Raw genomic sequence first — 13,098 nt, forward strand, 5'->3', positions numbered from 1 at the left:
GGTGTGTTCTCCAATTGTTTCTTTTCTCAGCAACATATTTCAGAGAAGCAAACTGGCTATGTCCTTCAAGAAAAATATTTTTTCTTCCTACCAGATTAATTAACCTTGGTTTTCCTTGCAAGTTGGATGATGACGTTCCACATGTGGAGTTTTGACACCCCCCCAAAGAAGGTTGAATCAGGGCTCAAATCTCAATCTCACTGGGGCCTCTTAGACTCCCACATCACACTCTTTCCAAGTCAATCACATTTTCTTTTAGCTTTCTACTTTTCCGTGGAAAACTGTGGATGTGCACAATGAAATACAGGGATCTATTTAATAACCAGTTAAAAGTGCTTTGTTCCATACATAACTACTCAATTTCTACCACAATTCTATTTTAATCTATTCTCCAAGTTACCTATATTCACAACATGTTGAAAACATTGCAATTCCACCATCAGGAGTATTAGCCATTCATTAAACAAACCTCACTGTCTTGGAAAAGTCTACGGATTGATTGAAAAAAAACCATTTGGTTAAAAGACACTTGCCACCTGCTAACCAATCTCACAGAGGAAGGAACACTTTCCATTTTTATTTTGGAAAATAGAACTCAAGCTTGAATGTTCCATGCATCTGATAATTACAGAGGTAACTTAGCCAGGAGTCAACGCATCACAAGTTGGAATGTTGGAATCAATCCACTGGGATACATTCTGTTGAATTTCAATTATCTCCTAGATACATATATTCACAACATGCTGAAGATATTGCAATTCAGCCTTTGGAATGCCCATATGCGCCACTTATTAAACAAACCTCACTGTCCTGAAAATATCTATGGATTGACCTGTCCGGCATGGTGGTCTCAAGGCTACGTTCGGGTTGTACGCCTCTGTGGTGGCCAGTGTTTGGTTTCTGCTATCGGCGGTCATTTTTATTTGAAACGCTAAATTTTGAACTGTGCGCATCAAGAGATGCCAGCTACCTCCTTGCTTATCTTTGTTTTTCATCAAGTGGATTTTGAAGAGGAAAACCGACTTTTCATGCTCATTGCCTCTCAATTACTAATCTCATACAAAAAAGACGCATTCATGTGTTTTCTTTCAAGACGTGCAAGAGAAAAATGCAGATCTTCTAAATTCTACACTATGGACTAAAAAGACATAGCTATTGGGCTGCCTTCCTTGTTAGTAGAGCTGAGGGACTAAAGTAGGATATGACAGAAGTTACATTTGTCGCTCTCCAAGCTGTCTGCGATAGCCGGCGCTCACTTGCCAGGCATGCACAAGCCAGTCAGGATGGCCGAGCAGTCTAAGGCACTGCGTTCAGGTCGCAGTCTCCTCTGGAGGCGTGGGTTCGAATCCCACTTCTGACATTACCGGCACGGTGGTCTCAAGGCTACGTTCGGGTTGTACGCCTCTGTGGCGGCCAGTGTTTGGTTTTTGCTATCGGCGGTCATTTTTATTTGAAACGCTAAATTTTGAACTGTGCGCATCAAGAGATGCCAGCTACCTCCTTGCTTATCTTTGTTTTTCATCAAGTGGATTTTGAAGAGGAAAACCGACTTTTCCTGCTCATTGCCTCTCAATTACTAATCTCATACAAAAAAGACGCATTCATGTGTTTTCTTTCAAGACGTGCAAGAGAAAAATGCAGATCTTCTAAATTCTACACTATGGACTAAAAAGACATAGCTATTGGGCTGCCTTCTGTTACAAATCGTTATTTGTAACTGGCCCTTTAAATGGAAAATTGCCCTGCTTCCCTGGATTGTGGAGAAGCCTATTTGCCAGCCTCCTGCCTCATGACTATGGCCCCTGGAAGATTGTGCCCCTGAAAATGTATTAACTTGTATTGGTGTGTATGGCCCTTTAAGAACCGTCTGGGGACATATTGTGACTTTGCTGAACAATGCCCCTTTAAGACTATGTCCCCAGACCTTTAAAATAACGTGTTCCTGGCTTTCCCCCACTTGGTTCAGTAAATAGGGCTTACTGAACCGAGTACCACACAGGCAGACCACCCAGAATCTAAAGTATGCAGGCAATTTACCTCCCAGGCTGTGAGGTTACTGCCGGTTAATTGCACGTGGCGGCGGCCATCTTGGTTTCCTCGAATGCGGTCAGCGGTGTATGCTAAAGATTCTGTGGAACTAAAATCGGCTACACATTCTGCCGAACACCGCTGACCCTTACCTTCTCCCATACGGAACTTGCAGCTCCAGAGACTAAGTCCCGTTCGAAATGGGACTTAGTCGTTTTTTTCGCATGAAATTGACCGACCGCACAGCCCAAATCTATGGAACTGTTTTGGGCAGGAAATTGTGCTTGCGGTCGGTCATAAAGGACTTCCAGCTAACTTTTGATCTACTGGAGGGATTTGGCTGATTTTTGGAAGTGTTTATGTTTGATGTATGCTGAGTCTGAATATGCAACTTTTATTGAAATTGGATGTATGGTTTTAAAGTTACAGTGTGTGTGTAAAAACTGTATTTTTATTGTATGTAATAATTGGTTTAACTGTTTATCTGAGGGGAGGGAATGTGTGGGCTGCACCAGATGTGTGATTGGTGATTTTATGCCTCCCCCTGGGAGTGTCCTATTTGCATGTAACCTCAATAAAAGCCAGGCTGGGTGTTCCAGCATCTCAGACCTCTTCTGACCCTCTAACTTGCAGCCTCGACTCATGTTTGTAGGGGACAGCTATAATCACTACAGGGATTGCTATGCTCTTCATACTCCCTTAGCTACTGAGCTCTTGTAAGAGCTCTGGTTCCTGATCCTGCTTCGCTCGACAGAAGGAAGAGGTTCACCTATTGGAACCTGGAGCCTGGTCGTAGGTCCAGGGCGCAGAGCAGACGGCGAGATACCAGCCCAGCAGCGGTGGTTCGTGGAGTTCGCAGTGCTTATGGTGGCTACGGTGCTGATGGTCCTTTGGTGAGCGCTAGGAGCATCCTTTTCTACGGTCCAACTTCCAGCCAGCCTGGAGGCAACCGTAACATTTGGTGGCAGCGGTGGGATGGCGTCCTAGCGCAAGGAGCAGCACCCCAACAGCACTGGTATCGTATGAGAGTTATTGAGGGCAACGCTAGCCACTGAGCAGTGTCCCTACCTACACCAGCATGGAGCTGACACGACACTGGTCAGAACCCTGTGAAGAGCACCTCAGCCTGATCCGTTGCTATGAGGGCGCTGATTACATTCCAGAGGTAAAGCAGCGGCTGGTCTTGTATGGCCCAAACCCTTCAAATGAGGTGGTCCATCAAGTGATGCGCCAGTTGAGTGCGGAGAACGAAGCGGCACGAGCCTTTGAGCGCCTACTGTGGGGTTTGGGGGTATGGACACCCCGTCTCCAGCGAGAAAGTGAGTTACAGGGAGCGGATAGCAGCGACCTCCCTCCCCAGCGGCAGCCTGAGTTACAGGGAGAGGAGAGCAGCGACCTCCCTCCCCAGCGGCAGTGCACCGTGCAGCGGGAAGAGACAACCAGTCTCCTTCTCCAACAGCAGCCAGAGGTACCCGAGGCAGCGGGCCTCATAGACTGGTCCTTGGAGGACCCCCAGCAGGCAGGTGGAGATGGGACCGCAGTCTCTCTACCGGCCCTACAGGGATGCTGGGCAGGCGGCCCAGATCCCCAACCCCAGGGTGAGTTACAGGGAGCGGAGAGCAACGACCTCCCTCCCCAGCGGCAGCCTGAGTTACAGGGAAAGGAGAGCAGCGACCTCCCTCCCCAGCGGCAGTATACCGTGCAGAGGGAAGAGACATCCGGTCTCCTTCCCCAACCCCAACCAGAGATACCCGAGGCAGCAGGCCTCACAGACTGGTCCTGGGAGGACCCCCAGCAGGCAGGTGGAGATGGGACCGCAGTCTCTCTACCGGCCCTACAGGGATGCTGGGCAGGCGGCCCAGATCCCCAACGACAGACCCAGCTACAGGGAGGGGAGAGCATCGACCTCCCTCCCCAGCCAGAGTGTGCCTTCCAGGGAGAGGAGACAACCGGTCTCTCTCCCCAGCCGCAGCATGTTCCACAAGAAGCGGAGAGCATCGACCTCCCTTCCCAACAGCCGCGGGAGTATCAGGAGGAGGAGGTAAGCCAATTTCCCCCTCCTCAGCTAACTCCTAACTGGGGCCCAGAGTTAACAGTGGAGATGTTAACCCCCACTGACCCCCACGTTCCCTTTGCCCCCGGGCAGGACTATGCCCTAATTTCCCCAGCAGAAGAGCTGGCAGCTGGGCAGAGTGCAGTTGGCCTCTGCCCTCCCTTTGACCTTTGCACAGAGATTGACATTCTGCCAGCTATCCCAGCGGAAGAGCTGGCATCAGGACAGAGCGCCGCTGGCCTCTGCCCTACAGACCCCCTTGTTACAGGACTGGCCTACAAACCCCTCACCCCAGCAGAAGCGCTGGCACCAGGGCAGAGTGCCGCTGGCCCCTGCCCACCAAGTACCACCAGCTATTTGCCCAGCTGCGCCAGGAAAGCAGCGGGTGCTGCATTGTTACCCTACAACCTGGGACCTACAGGCCAGTACTATTTATTGTGGGGGGGCTTCTCTGCCAATGTTTATTTGTGGGTGGGCTGCGAGACTAACTTAGGCACTGACCGACAGAAGGTCAGGTGCCTGGTTAGTCTCCCTCCAAAAGGGGAGATATGTTACAAATCGTTATTTGTAACTGGCCCTTTAAATGGAAAATTGCCCTGCTTCCCTGGATTGTGGAGAAGCCTATTTGCCAGCCTCCTGCCTCATGACTATGGCCCCTGGAAGATTGTGCCCCTGAAAATGTATTAACTTGTATTGGTGTGTATGGCCCTTTAAGAACCATCTGGGGACATATTGTGACTTTGCTGAACAATGCCCCTTTAAGACTATGTCCCCAGACCTTTAAAATAACGTGTTCCTGGCTTTCCCCCACTTGGTTCAGTAAATAGGGCTTACTGAACCGAGTACCACACAGGCAGACCACCCAGAATCTAAAGTATGCAGGCAATTTACCTCCCAGGCTGTGAGGTTACTGCCGGTTAATTGCACGTGGCGGCGGCCATCTTGGTTTCCTCGAATGCGGTCAGCGGTGTATGCTAAAGATTCTGTGGAACTAAAATCGGCTACACATTCTGCCGAACACCGCTGACCCTTACCTTCTCCCATACGGAACTTGCAGCTCCAGAGACTAAGTCCCGTTCGAAATGGGACTTAGTCGTTTTTTTCGCATGAAATTGACCGACCGCACAGCCCAAATCTATGGAACTGTTTTGGGCAGGAAATTGTGCTTGCGGTCGGTCATAAAGGACTTCCAGCTAACTTTTGATCTACTGGAGGGATTTGGCTGATTTTTGGAAGTGTTTATGTTTGATGTATGCTGAGTCTGAATATGCAACTTTTATTGAAATTGGATGTATGGTTTTAAAGTTACAGTGTGTGTGTAAAAACTGTATTTTTATTGTATGTAATAATTGGTTTAACTGTTTATCTGAGGGGAGGGAATGTGTGGGCTGCACCAGATGTGTGATTGGTGATTTTATGCCTCCCCCTGGGAGTGTCCTATTTGCATGTAACCTCAATAAAAGCCAGGCTGGGTGTTCCAGCATCTCAGACCTCTTCTGACCCTCTAACTTGCAGCCTCGACTCATGTTTGTAGGGGACAGCTATAATCACTACAGGGATTGCTATGCTCTTCATACTCCCTTAGCTACTGAGCTCTTGTAAGAGCTCTGGTTCCTGATCCTGCTTCGCTCGACAGAAGGAAGAGGTTCACCTATTGGAACCTGGAGCCTGGTCGTAGGTCCAGGGCGCAGAGCAGACGGCGAGATACCAGCCCAGCAGCGGTGGTTCGTGGAGTTCGCAGTGCTTATGGTGGCTACGGTGCTGATGGTCCTTTGGTGAGCGCTAGGAGCATCCTTTTCTACGGTCCAACTTCCAGCCAGCCTGGAGGCAACCGTAACATTTGGTGGCAGCGGTGGGATGGCGTCCTAGCGCAAGGAGCAGCACCCCAACAGCACTGGTATCGTATGAGAGTTATTGAGGGCAACGCTAGCCACTGAGCAGTGTCCCTACCTACACCAGCATGGAGCTGACACGACACTGGTCAGAACCCTGTGAAGAGCACCTCAGCCTGATCCGTTGCTATGAGGGCGCTGATTACATTCCAGAGGTAAAGCAGCGGCTGGTCTTGTATGGCCCAAACCCTTCAAATGAGGTGGTCCATCAAGTGATGCGCCAGTTGAGTGCGGAGAACGAAGCGGCACGAGCCTTTGAGCGCCTACTGTGGGGTTTGGGGGTATGGACACCCCGTCTCCAGCGAGAAAGTGAGTTACAGGGAGCGGATAGCAGCGACCTCCCTCCCCAGCGGCAGCCTGAGTTACAGGGAGAGGAGAGCAGCGACCTCCCTCCCCAGCGGCAGTGCACCGTGCAGCGGGAAGAGACAACCAGTCTCCTTCTCCAACAGCAGCCAGAGGTACCCGAGGCAGCGGGCCTCATAGACTGGTCCTTGGAGGACCCCCAGCAGGCAGGTGGAGATGGGACCGCAGTCTCTCTACCGGCCCTACAGGGATGCTGGGCAGGCGGCCCAGATCCCCAACCCCAGGGTGAGTTACAGGGAGCGGAGAGCAACGACCTCCCTCCCCAGCGGCAGCCTGAGTTACAGGGAAAGGAGAGCAGCGACCTCCCTCCCCAGCGGCAGTATACCGTGCAGAGGGAAGAGACATCCGGTCTCCTTCCCCAACCCCAACCAGAGATACCCGAGGCAGCAGGCCTCACAGACTGGTCCTGGGAGGACCCCCAGCAGGCAGGTGGAGATGGGACCGCAGTCTCTCTACCGGCCCTACAGGGATGCTGGGCAGGCGGCCCAGATCCCCAACGACAGACCCAGCTACAGGGAGGGGAGAGCATCGACCTCCCTCCCCAGCCAGAGTGTGCCTTCCAGGGAGAGGAGACAACCGGTCTCTCTCCCCAGCCGCAGCATGTTCCACAAGAAGCGGAGAGCATCGACCTCCCTTCCCAACAGCCGCGGGAGTATCAGGAGGAGGAGGTAAGCCAATTTCCCCCTCCTCAGCTAACTCCTAACTGGGGCCCAGAGTTAACAGTGGAGATGTTAACCCCCACTGACCCCCACGTTCCCTTTGCCCCCGGGCAGGACTATGCCCTAATTTCCCCAGCAGAAGAGCTGGCAGCTGGGCAGAGTGCAGTTGGCCTCTGCCCTCCCTTTGACCTTTGCACAGAGATTGACATTCTGCCAGCTATCCCAGCGGAAGAGCTGGCATCAGGACAGAGCGCCGCTGGCCTCTGCCCTACAGACCCCCTTGTTACAGGACTGGCCTACAAACCCCTCACCCCAGCAGAAGCGCTGGCACCAGGGCAGAGTGCCGCTGGCCCCTGCCCACCAAGTACCACCAGCTATTTGCCCAGCTGCGCCAGGAAAGCAGCGGGTGCTGCATTGTTACCCTACAACCTGGGACCTACAGGCCAGTACTATTTATTGTGGGGGGGCTTCTCTGCCAATGTTTATTTGTGGGTGGGCTGCGAGACTAACTTAGGCACTGACCGACAGAAGGTCAGGTGCCTGGTTAGTCTCCCTCCAAAAGGGGAGATATGTTACAAATCGTTATTTGTAACTGGCCCTTTAAATGGAAAATTGCCCTGCTTCCCTGGATTGTGGAGAAGCCTATTTGCCAGCCTCCTGCCTCATGACTATGGCCCCTGGAAGATTGTGCCCCTGAAAATGTATTAACTTGTATTGGTGTGTATGGCCCTTTAAGAACCGTCTGGGGACATATTGTGACTTTGCTGAACAATGCCCCTTTAAGACTATGTCCCCAGACCTTTAAAATAACGTGTTCCTGGCTTTCCCCCACTTGGTTCAGTAAATAGGGCTTACTGAACCGAGTACCACACAGGCAGACCACCCAGAATCTAAAGTATGCAGGCAATTTACCTCCCAGGCTGTGAGGTTACTGCCGGTTAATTGCACGTGGCGGCGGCCATCTTGGTTTCCTCGAATGCGGTCAGCGGTGTATGCTAAAGATTCTGTGGAACTAAAATCGGCTACACATTCTGCCGAACACCGCTGACCCTTACCTTCTCCCATACGGAACTTGCAGCTCCAGAGACTAAGTCCCGTTCGAAATGGGACTTAGTCGTTTTTTTCGCATGAAATTGACCGACCGCACAGCCCAAATCTATGGAACTGTTTTGGGCAGGAAATTGTGCTTGCGGTCGGTCATAAAGGACTTCCAGCTAACTTTTGATCTACTGGAGGGATTTGGCTGATTTTTGGAAGTGTTTATGTTTGATGTATGCTGAGTCTGAATATGCAACTTTTATTGAAATTGGATGTATGGTTTTAAAGTTACAGTGTGTGTGTAAAAACTGTATTTTTATTGTATGTAATAATTGGTTTAACTGTTTATCTGAGGGGAGGGAATGTGTGGGCTGCACCAGATGTGTGATTGGTGATTTTATGCCTCCCCCTGGGAGTGTCCTATTTGCATGTAACCTCAATAAAAGCCAGGCTGGGTGTTCCAGCATCTCAGACCTCTTCTGACCCTCTAACTTGCAGCCTCGACTCATGTTTGTAGGGGACAGCTATAATCACTACAGGGATTGCTATGCTCTTCATACTCCCTTAGCTACTGAGCTCTTGTAAGAGCTCTGGTTCCTGATCCTGCTTCGCTCGACAGAAGGAAGAGGTTCACCTATTGGAACCTGGAGCCTGGTCGTAGGTCCAGGGCGCAGAGCAGACGGCGAGATACCAGCCCAGCAGCGGTGGTTCGTGGAGTTCGCAGTGCTTATGGTGGCTACGGTGCTGATGGTCCTTTGGTGAGCGCTAGGAGCATCCTTTTCTACGGTCCAACTTCCAGCCAGCCTGGAGGCAACCGTAACACCTTCCTTGTTAGTAGAGCTGAGGGACTAAAGTAGGATATGACAGAAGTTCCATTTGTCGCTCTCCAAGCTGTCTGCGATAGCCGGCGCTCACTTGCCGGTCAAGCACAAGACAGTCAGGATGGCCGAGCGGTTTAAGGCGCTGCGTTCAGGTCGCAGTCTCCCCTGGAGGCGTGGGTTTGAATCCCACTTCTGACATTACTGCTTTATTTCTTGCTCAAAGCAACCGCCATCTATCGTTAGCTTGCTTGGTATCGCCAGCTACATTACAACTAATTGGATGACCATATATTGCTGCTGCTCTAGGTGTGTTCTCCAATTGTTTCTTTTCTCAGCAACATATTTCAGAGAAGCAAACTGGCTATGTCCTTCAAGAAAAATATTTTTTCTTCCTACCAGATTAATAAACCTTGGTTTTCCTTGCAAGTTGGATGATGACGTTCCACATGTGGAGTTTTGACACCCCCCCAAAGAAGGTTGAATCAGGGCTCAAATCTCAATCTCACTGGGGCCTCTTAGACTCCCACATTACACTCTTTCCAAGTCAATCACATTTTCTTTTATCTTTCTACTTTTCCGTGGAAAACTGTGGATGTGCACAATGAAATACAGGGATCTATTTATTAACCAGTGAAAAGTGCTTTGTTCCATACATAACTACTCAATTTCTACCACAATTCTATTTTAATCTATTCTCCAAGTTACCTATATTCACAACATGTTGAAAACATTGCAATTCCACCATCAGGAGTATTAGCCATTCATTAAACAAACCTCACTGTCTTGGAAAAGTCTACGGATTGATTGAAAAAAAAAACTTTTGTTAAAAGACACTTGCCACCTGCTAACCAATCTCACAGAGGAAGGAACACTTTCCATTTTTATTTTGGAAAATAGAACTCAAGCTTGAATGTTCCATGCATCTGATAATTACAGAGGTAACTTAGCCAGGAGTCAACGCATCACAAGTTGGAATGTTGGAATCAATCCACTGGGATACATTCTGTTGAATTTCAATTATCTCCTAGATACATATATTCACAACATGCTGAAGATATTGCAATTCAGCCTTTGGAATGCCCATATGCGCCACTTATTAAACAAACCTCACTGTCCTGAAAATATCTATGGATTGACCTGTCCGGCATGGTGGTCTCAAGGCTACGTTCGGGTTGTACGCCTCTGTGGCGGCCAGTGTTTGGTTTCTGCTATCGGCGGTCATTTTTATTTGAAACGCTAAATTTTGAACTGTGCGCATCAAGAGATGCCAGCTACCTTCTTGCTTATCTTTGTCTTTCATCAAGTGGATTTTGAAGAGGAAAACCGACTTTTCATGCTCATTGCCTCTCAACTACTAATCTCATACAAAAAAGATTCATTTATGTGTTTTCTTTCAAGACGTGCAAGAGAAAAATGCAGATCTTCTAAATTCTACACTATGGACTAAAAAGACATAGCTATTGGGCTGCCTTCCTTGTTAGTAGAGCTGAGGGACTAAAGTAGGATATGACAGAAGTTACATTTGTCGCTCTCCAAGCTGTCTGCGATAGCCGGCGCTCACTTGCCGGTCAAGCACAAGCCAGTCAGGATGGGCGAGCGGTCTAAGGCGCTGCGTTCAGGTCGCAGTCTCCTCTGGAGGCGTCGGTTTGAATCCCACTTCTGACATAACTGCTTTATTTCTTGCTCAAAGCAACAGCGATCTATCGTTAGCTTGCTTGGTATCGCCAGCTACATTACAACTAATTGGATGACCATATATTGCTGCTGCTCTAGGTGTGTTCTCCAATTGTTTCTTTTCTCAGCAACATATTTCAGAGAAGCAAACTGGCTATGTCCTTCAAGAAAAATATTTTTTCTTCCTACCAGATTAATTAACCTTGGTTTTCCTTGCAAGTTGGATGATGACGTTCCACATGTGGAGTTTTGACACCCCCCCAAAGAAGGTTGAATCAGGGCTCAAATCTCAATCTCACTGGGGCCTCTTAGACTCCCACATCACACTCTTTCCAAGTCAATCACATTTTCTTTTAGCTTTCTACTTTTCCGTGGAAAACTGTGGATGTGCACAATGAAATACAGGGATCTATTTAATAACCAGTGAAAAGTGCTTTGTTCCATACATAACTACTCAATTTCTACCACAATTCTATTTTAATCTATTCTCCAAGTTACCTATATTCACAACATGTTGAAAACATTGCAATTCCACCATCAGGAGTATTAGCCATTTGTGACGAAACCAATCTCGCCACATTGTATTGGAGGAGCCTGGTTGCCTGCCTGCTGCCTTTGGATTATGGACCGGCAGCTAAAGGGTTAATTTTACTGTGCAGAAGGATTTATTTCTCCCTTTCTGCACAGCAGTTCGGTAGATTTCATCTACCGAACAAACAGCCGTTCACCAACCTCCCCAGAGCCGTGGGAAGCCGGCCGGCGTTGTTAATTGGCCACCCAGAAGCTGGAGTGTGCTGCCAATTTACCTCCCTGAAGCTGCGTTTAATTGCCTGTTAACTGTGTGGCCGCTGTTACACTTAGCGGCCGCTAGGTGGCGCTGTTCTGGAGCTCCCCGGGCAGCCAACACTTTTCTGCTCGGCTTTCATGCACCGAAATCGGACACTTTTACGTGCAGGCACCGCTGAATTTCCAGCCCCTGGTTCTAATTCGTATGGATTTTGTGAATGCAGGGAATTCGGTATTTTATGTTTTATGTGAACTGTAGTAACCCAGATAGCTATGCCATGGAGCCTGTTCGTATAATTAAAGACTTTGGCTCCATGGCAATTAAAATGTATTTGTGTGGTCTGGGTGCCATTCACCTAATAATGTGCACCCAGACCTGAGCTATCTGGGGATATGTTACATGTCTGTGTTTTATGTATAAAATGTGTCTGTATGTATTTTAAAGTGATAGTCTGTTTCTGTGTCACCATGTGCATAATGGAGTCTGGCCTTTGTCTTAGGAGATAATTGAATTACTTCATTAATTATCTCCAGGGCAGGGAGGAGGAAACCAGGATGCATTGTGGGAAAGTATTGTGGCTGTGTGTACGAAAATGATACATGTCTGTCTGCTGTTTCAGTCTTCCATCTGGTCCCCTAGGGGAGTGTCCACCAGGTGGGAGACCTGCATAAATACAGGGGCAGGTAGCCCTGAATAAACAGACCACTGCTTGACCCTCAACACGGAGCCTTGTCTCGTTCTTGGGGGGATTCACTGTATGCTGTTGGAGATTGATTGCTAAGGAGTGTAAGCTGATGTCTGCTTTTCCTATTCATCTGCTAGCAGCTATTTGTGAGGTTCCAGCTGGAGTGCTACCTTATTCACCTATATCCAGTTCGTGAGTTTTGATGTTCTGCAGTAGCTGTGCCTGTTTGGAAAAGGGGATTATCGCCTAAACCGATTTTTCCCCTTTTATGCTGAAACGGTCCGTTACACCATTCATTAAACAAACCTCACTGTCTTGGAAAAGTCTACGGATTGATTGAAAAAAAAACATTTGGTTAAAAGACACTTGCCACCTGCTAACCAATCTCACAGAGGAAGGAACACTTTCCATTTTTATTTTGGAAAATAGAACTCAAGCTTGAATGTTCCATGCATCTGATAATTACAGAGGTAACTTAGCCAGGAGTCAACGCATCACAAGTTGGAATGTTGGAATCAATCCACTGGGATACATTCTGTTGAATTTCAATTATCTCCTAGATACATATATTCACAACATGCTGAAGATATTGCAATTCAGCTTTTGGAATGCCCATATGCGCCACTTATTAAACAAACCTCACTGTCCTGAAAATATCTATGGATCGACCAGGAACACTTTCCATTTTTATTTTGGAAAATAGAACTCAAGCTTGAATGTTCCATGCATCTGATAATTACAGAGGTAACTTAGCCAGGAGTCAACGCATCACAAGTTGGAATGTTGGAATCAATCCACTGGGATACATTCTGTTGAATTTCAATTATCTCCTAGATACATATATTCACAACATGCTGAAGATATTGCAATTCAGCTTTTGGAATGCCCATATGCGCCACATATTAAACAAACCTCACTGTCCTGAAAATATCTATGGATTGACCTGTCTGGCACGGTGGTCTCAAGGCTACGTTCGGGTTGTACGCCTCTGTGGCGGCCAGTGTTTGGTTTCTGCTATCGGCGGTCATTTTTATTTGAAACGCTAAGTTTTGAACTGTGCGCATCAAGAGATGCCAGCTACCTCCTTGCTTATCTTTG

At 48.3% G+C, this 13,098-nt stretch overlaps 1 non-coding gene across 1 annotated transcript; it reads left to right on the top strand.

Moving 5' to 3' along the window:
- Window positions 1-8,969: 8,969 nt before the first annotated feature.
- TRNAL-CAG (transfer RNA leucine (anticodon CAG)) lies at window positions 8,970-9,052 on the top strand. Its single transcript has one exon. It is a non-coding gene; the product is annotated as a tRNA-Leu (tRNA).
- Window positions 9,053-13,098: the final 4,046 nt, after the last annotated feature.

The sequence above is a fragment of the Pelobates fuscus genome, chromosome 12 (genome assembly GCF_036172605.1).
Source record: "Pelobates fuscus isolate aPelFus1 chromosome 12, aPelFus1.pri, whole genome shotgun sequence".
Lineage (NCBI taxonomy): Eukaryota > Metazoa > Chordata > Amphibia > Anura > Pelobatidae > Pelobates > Pelobates fuscus.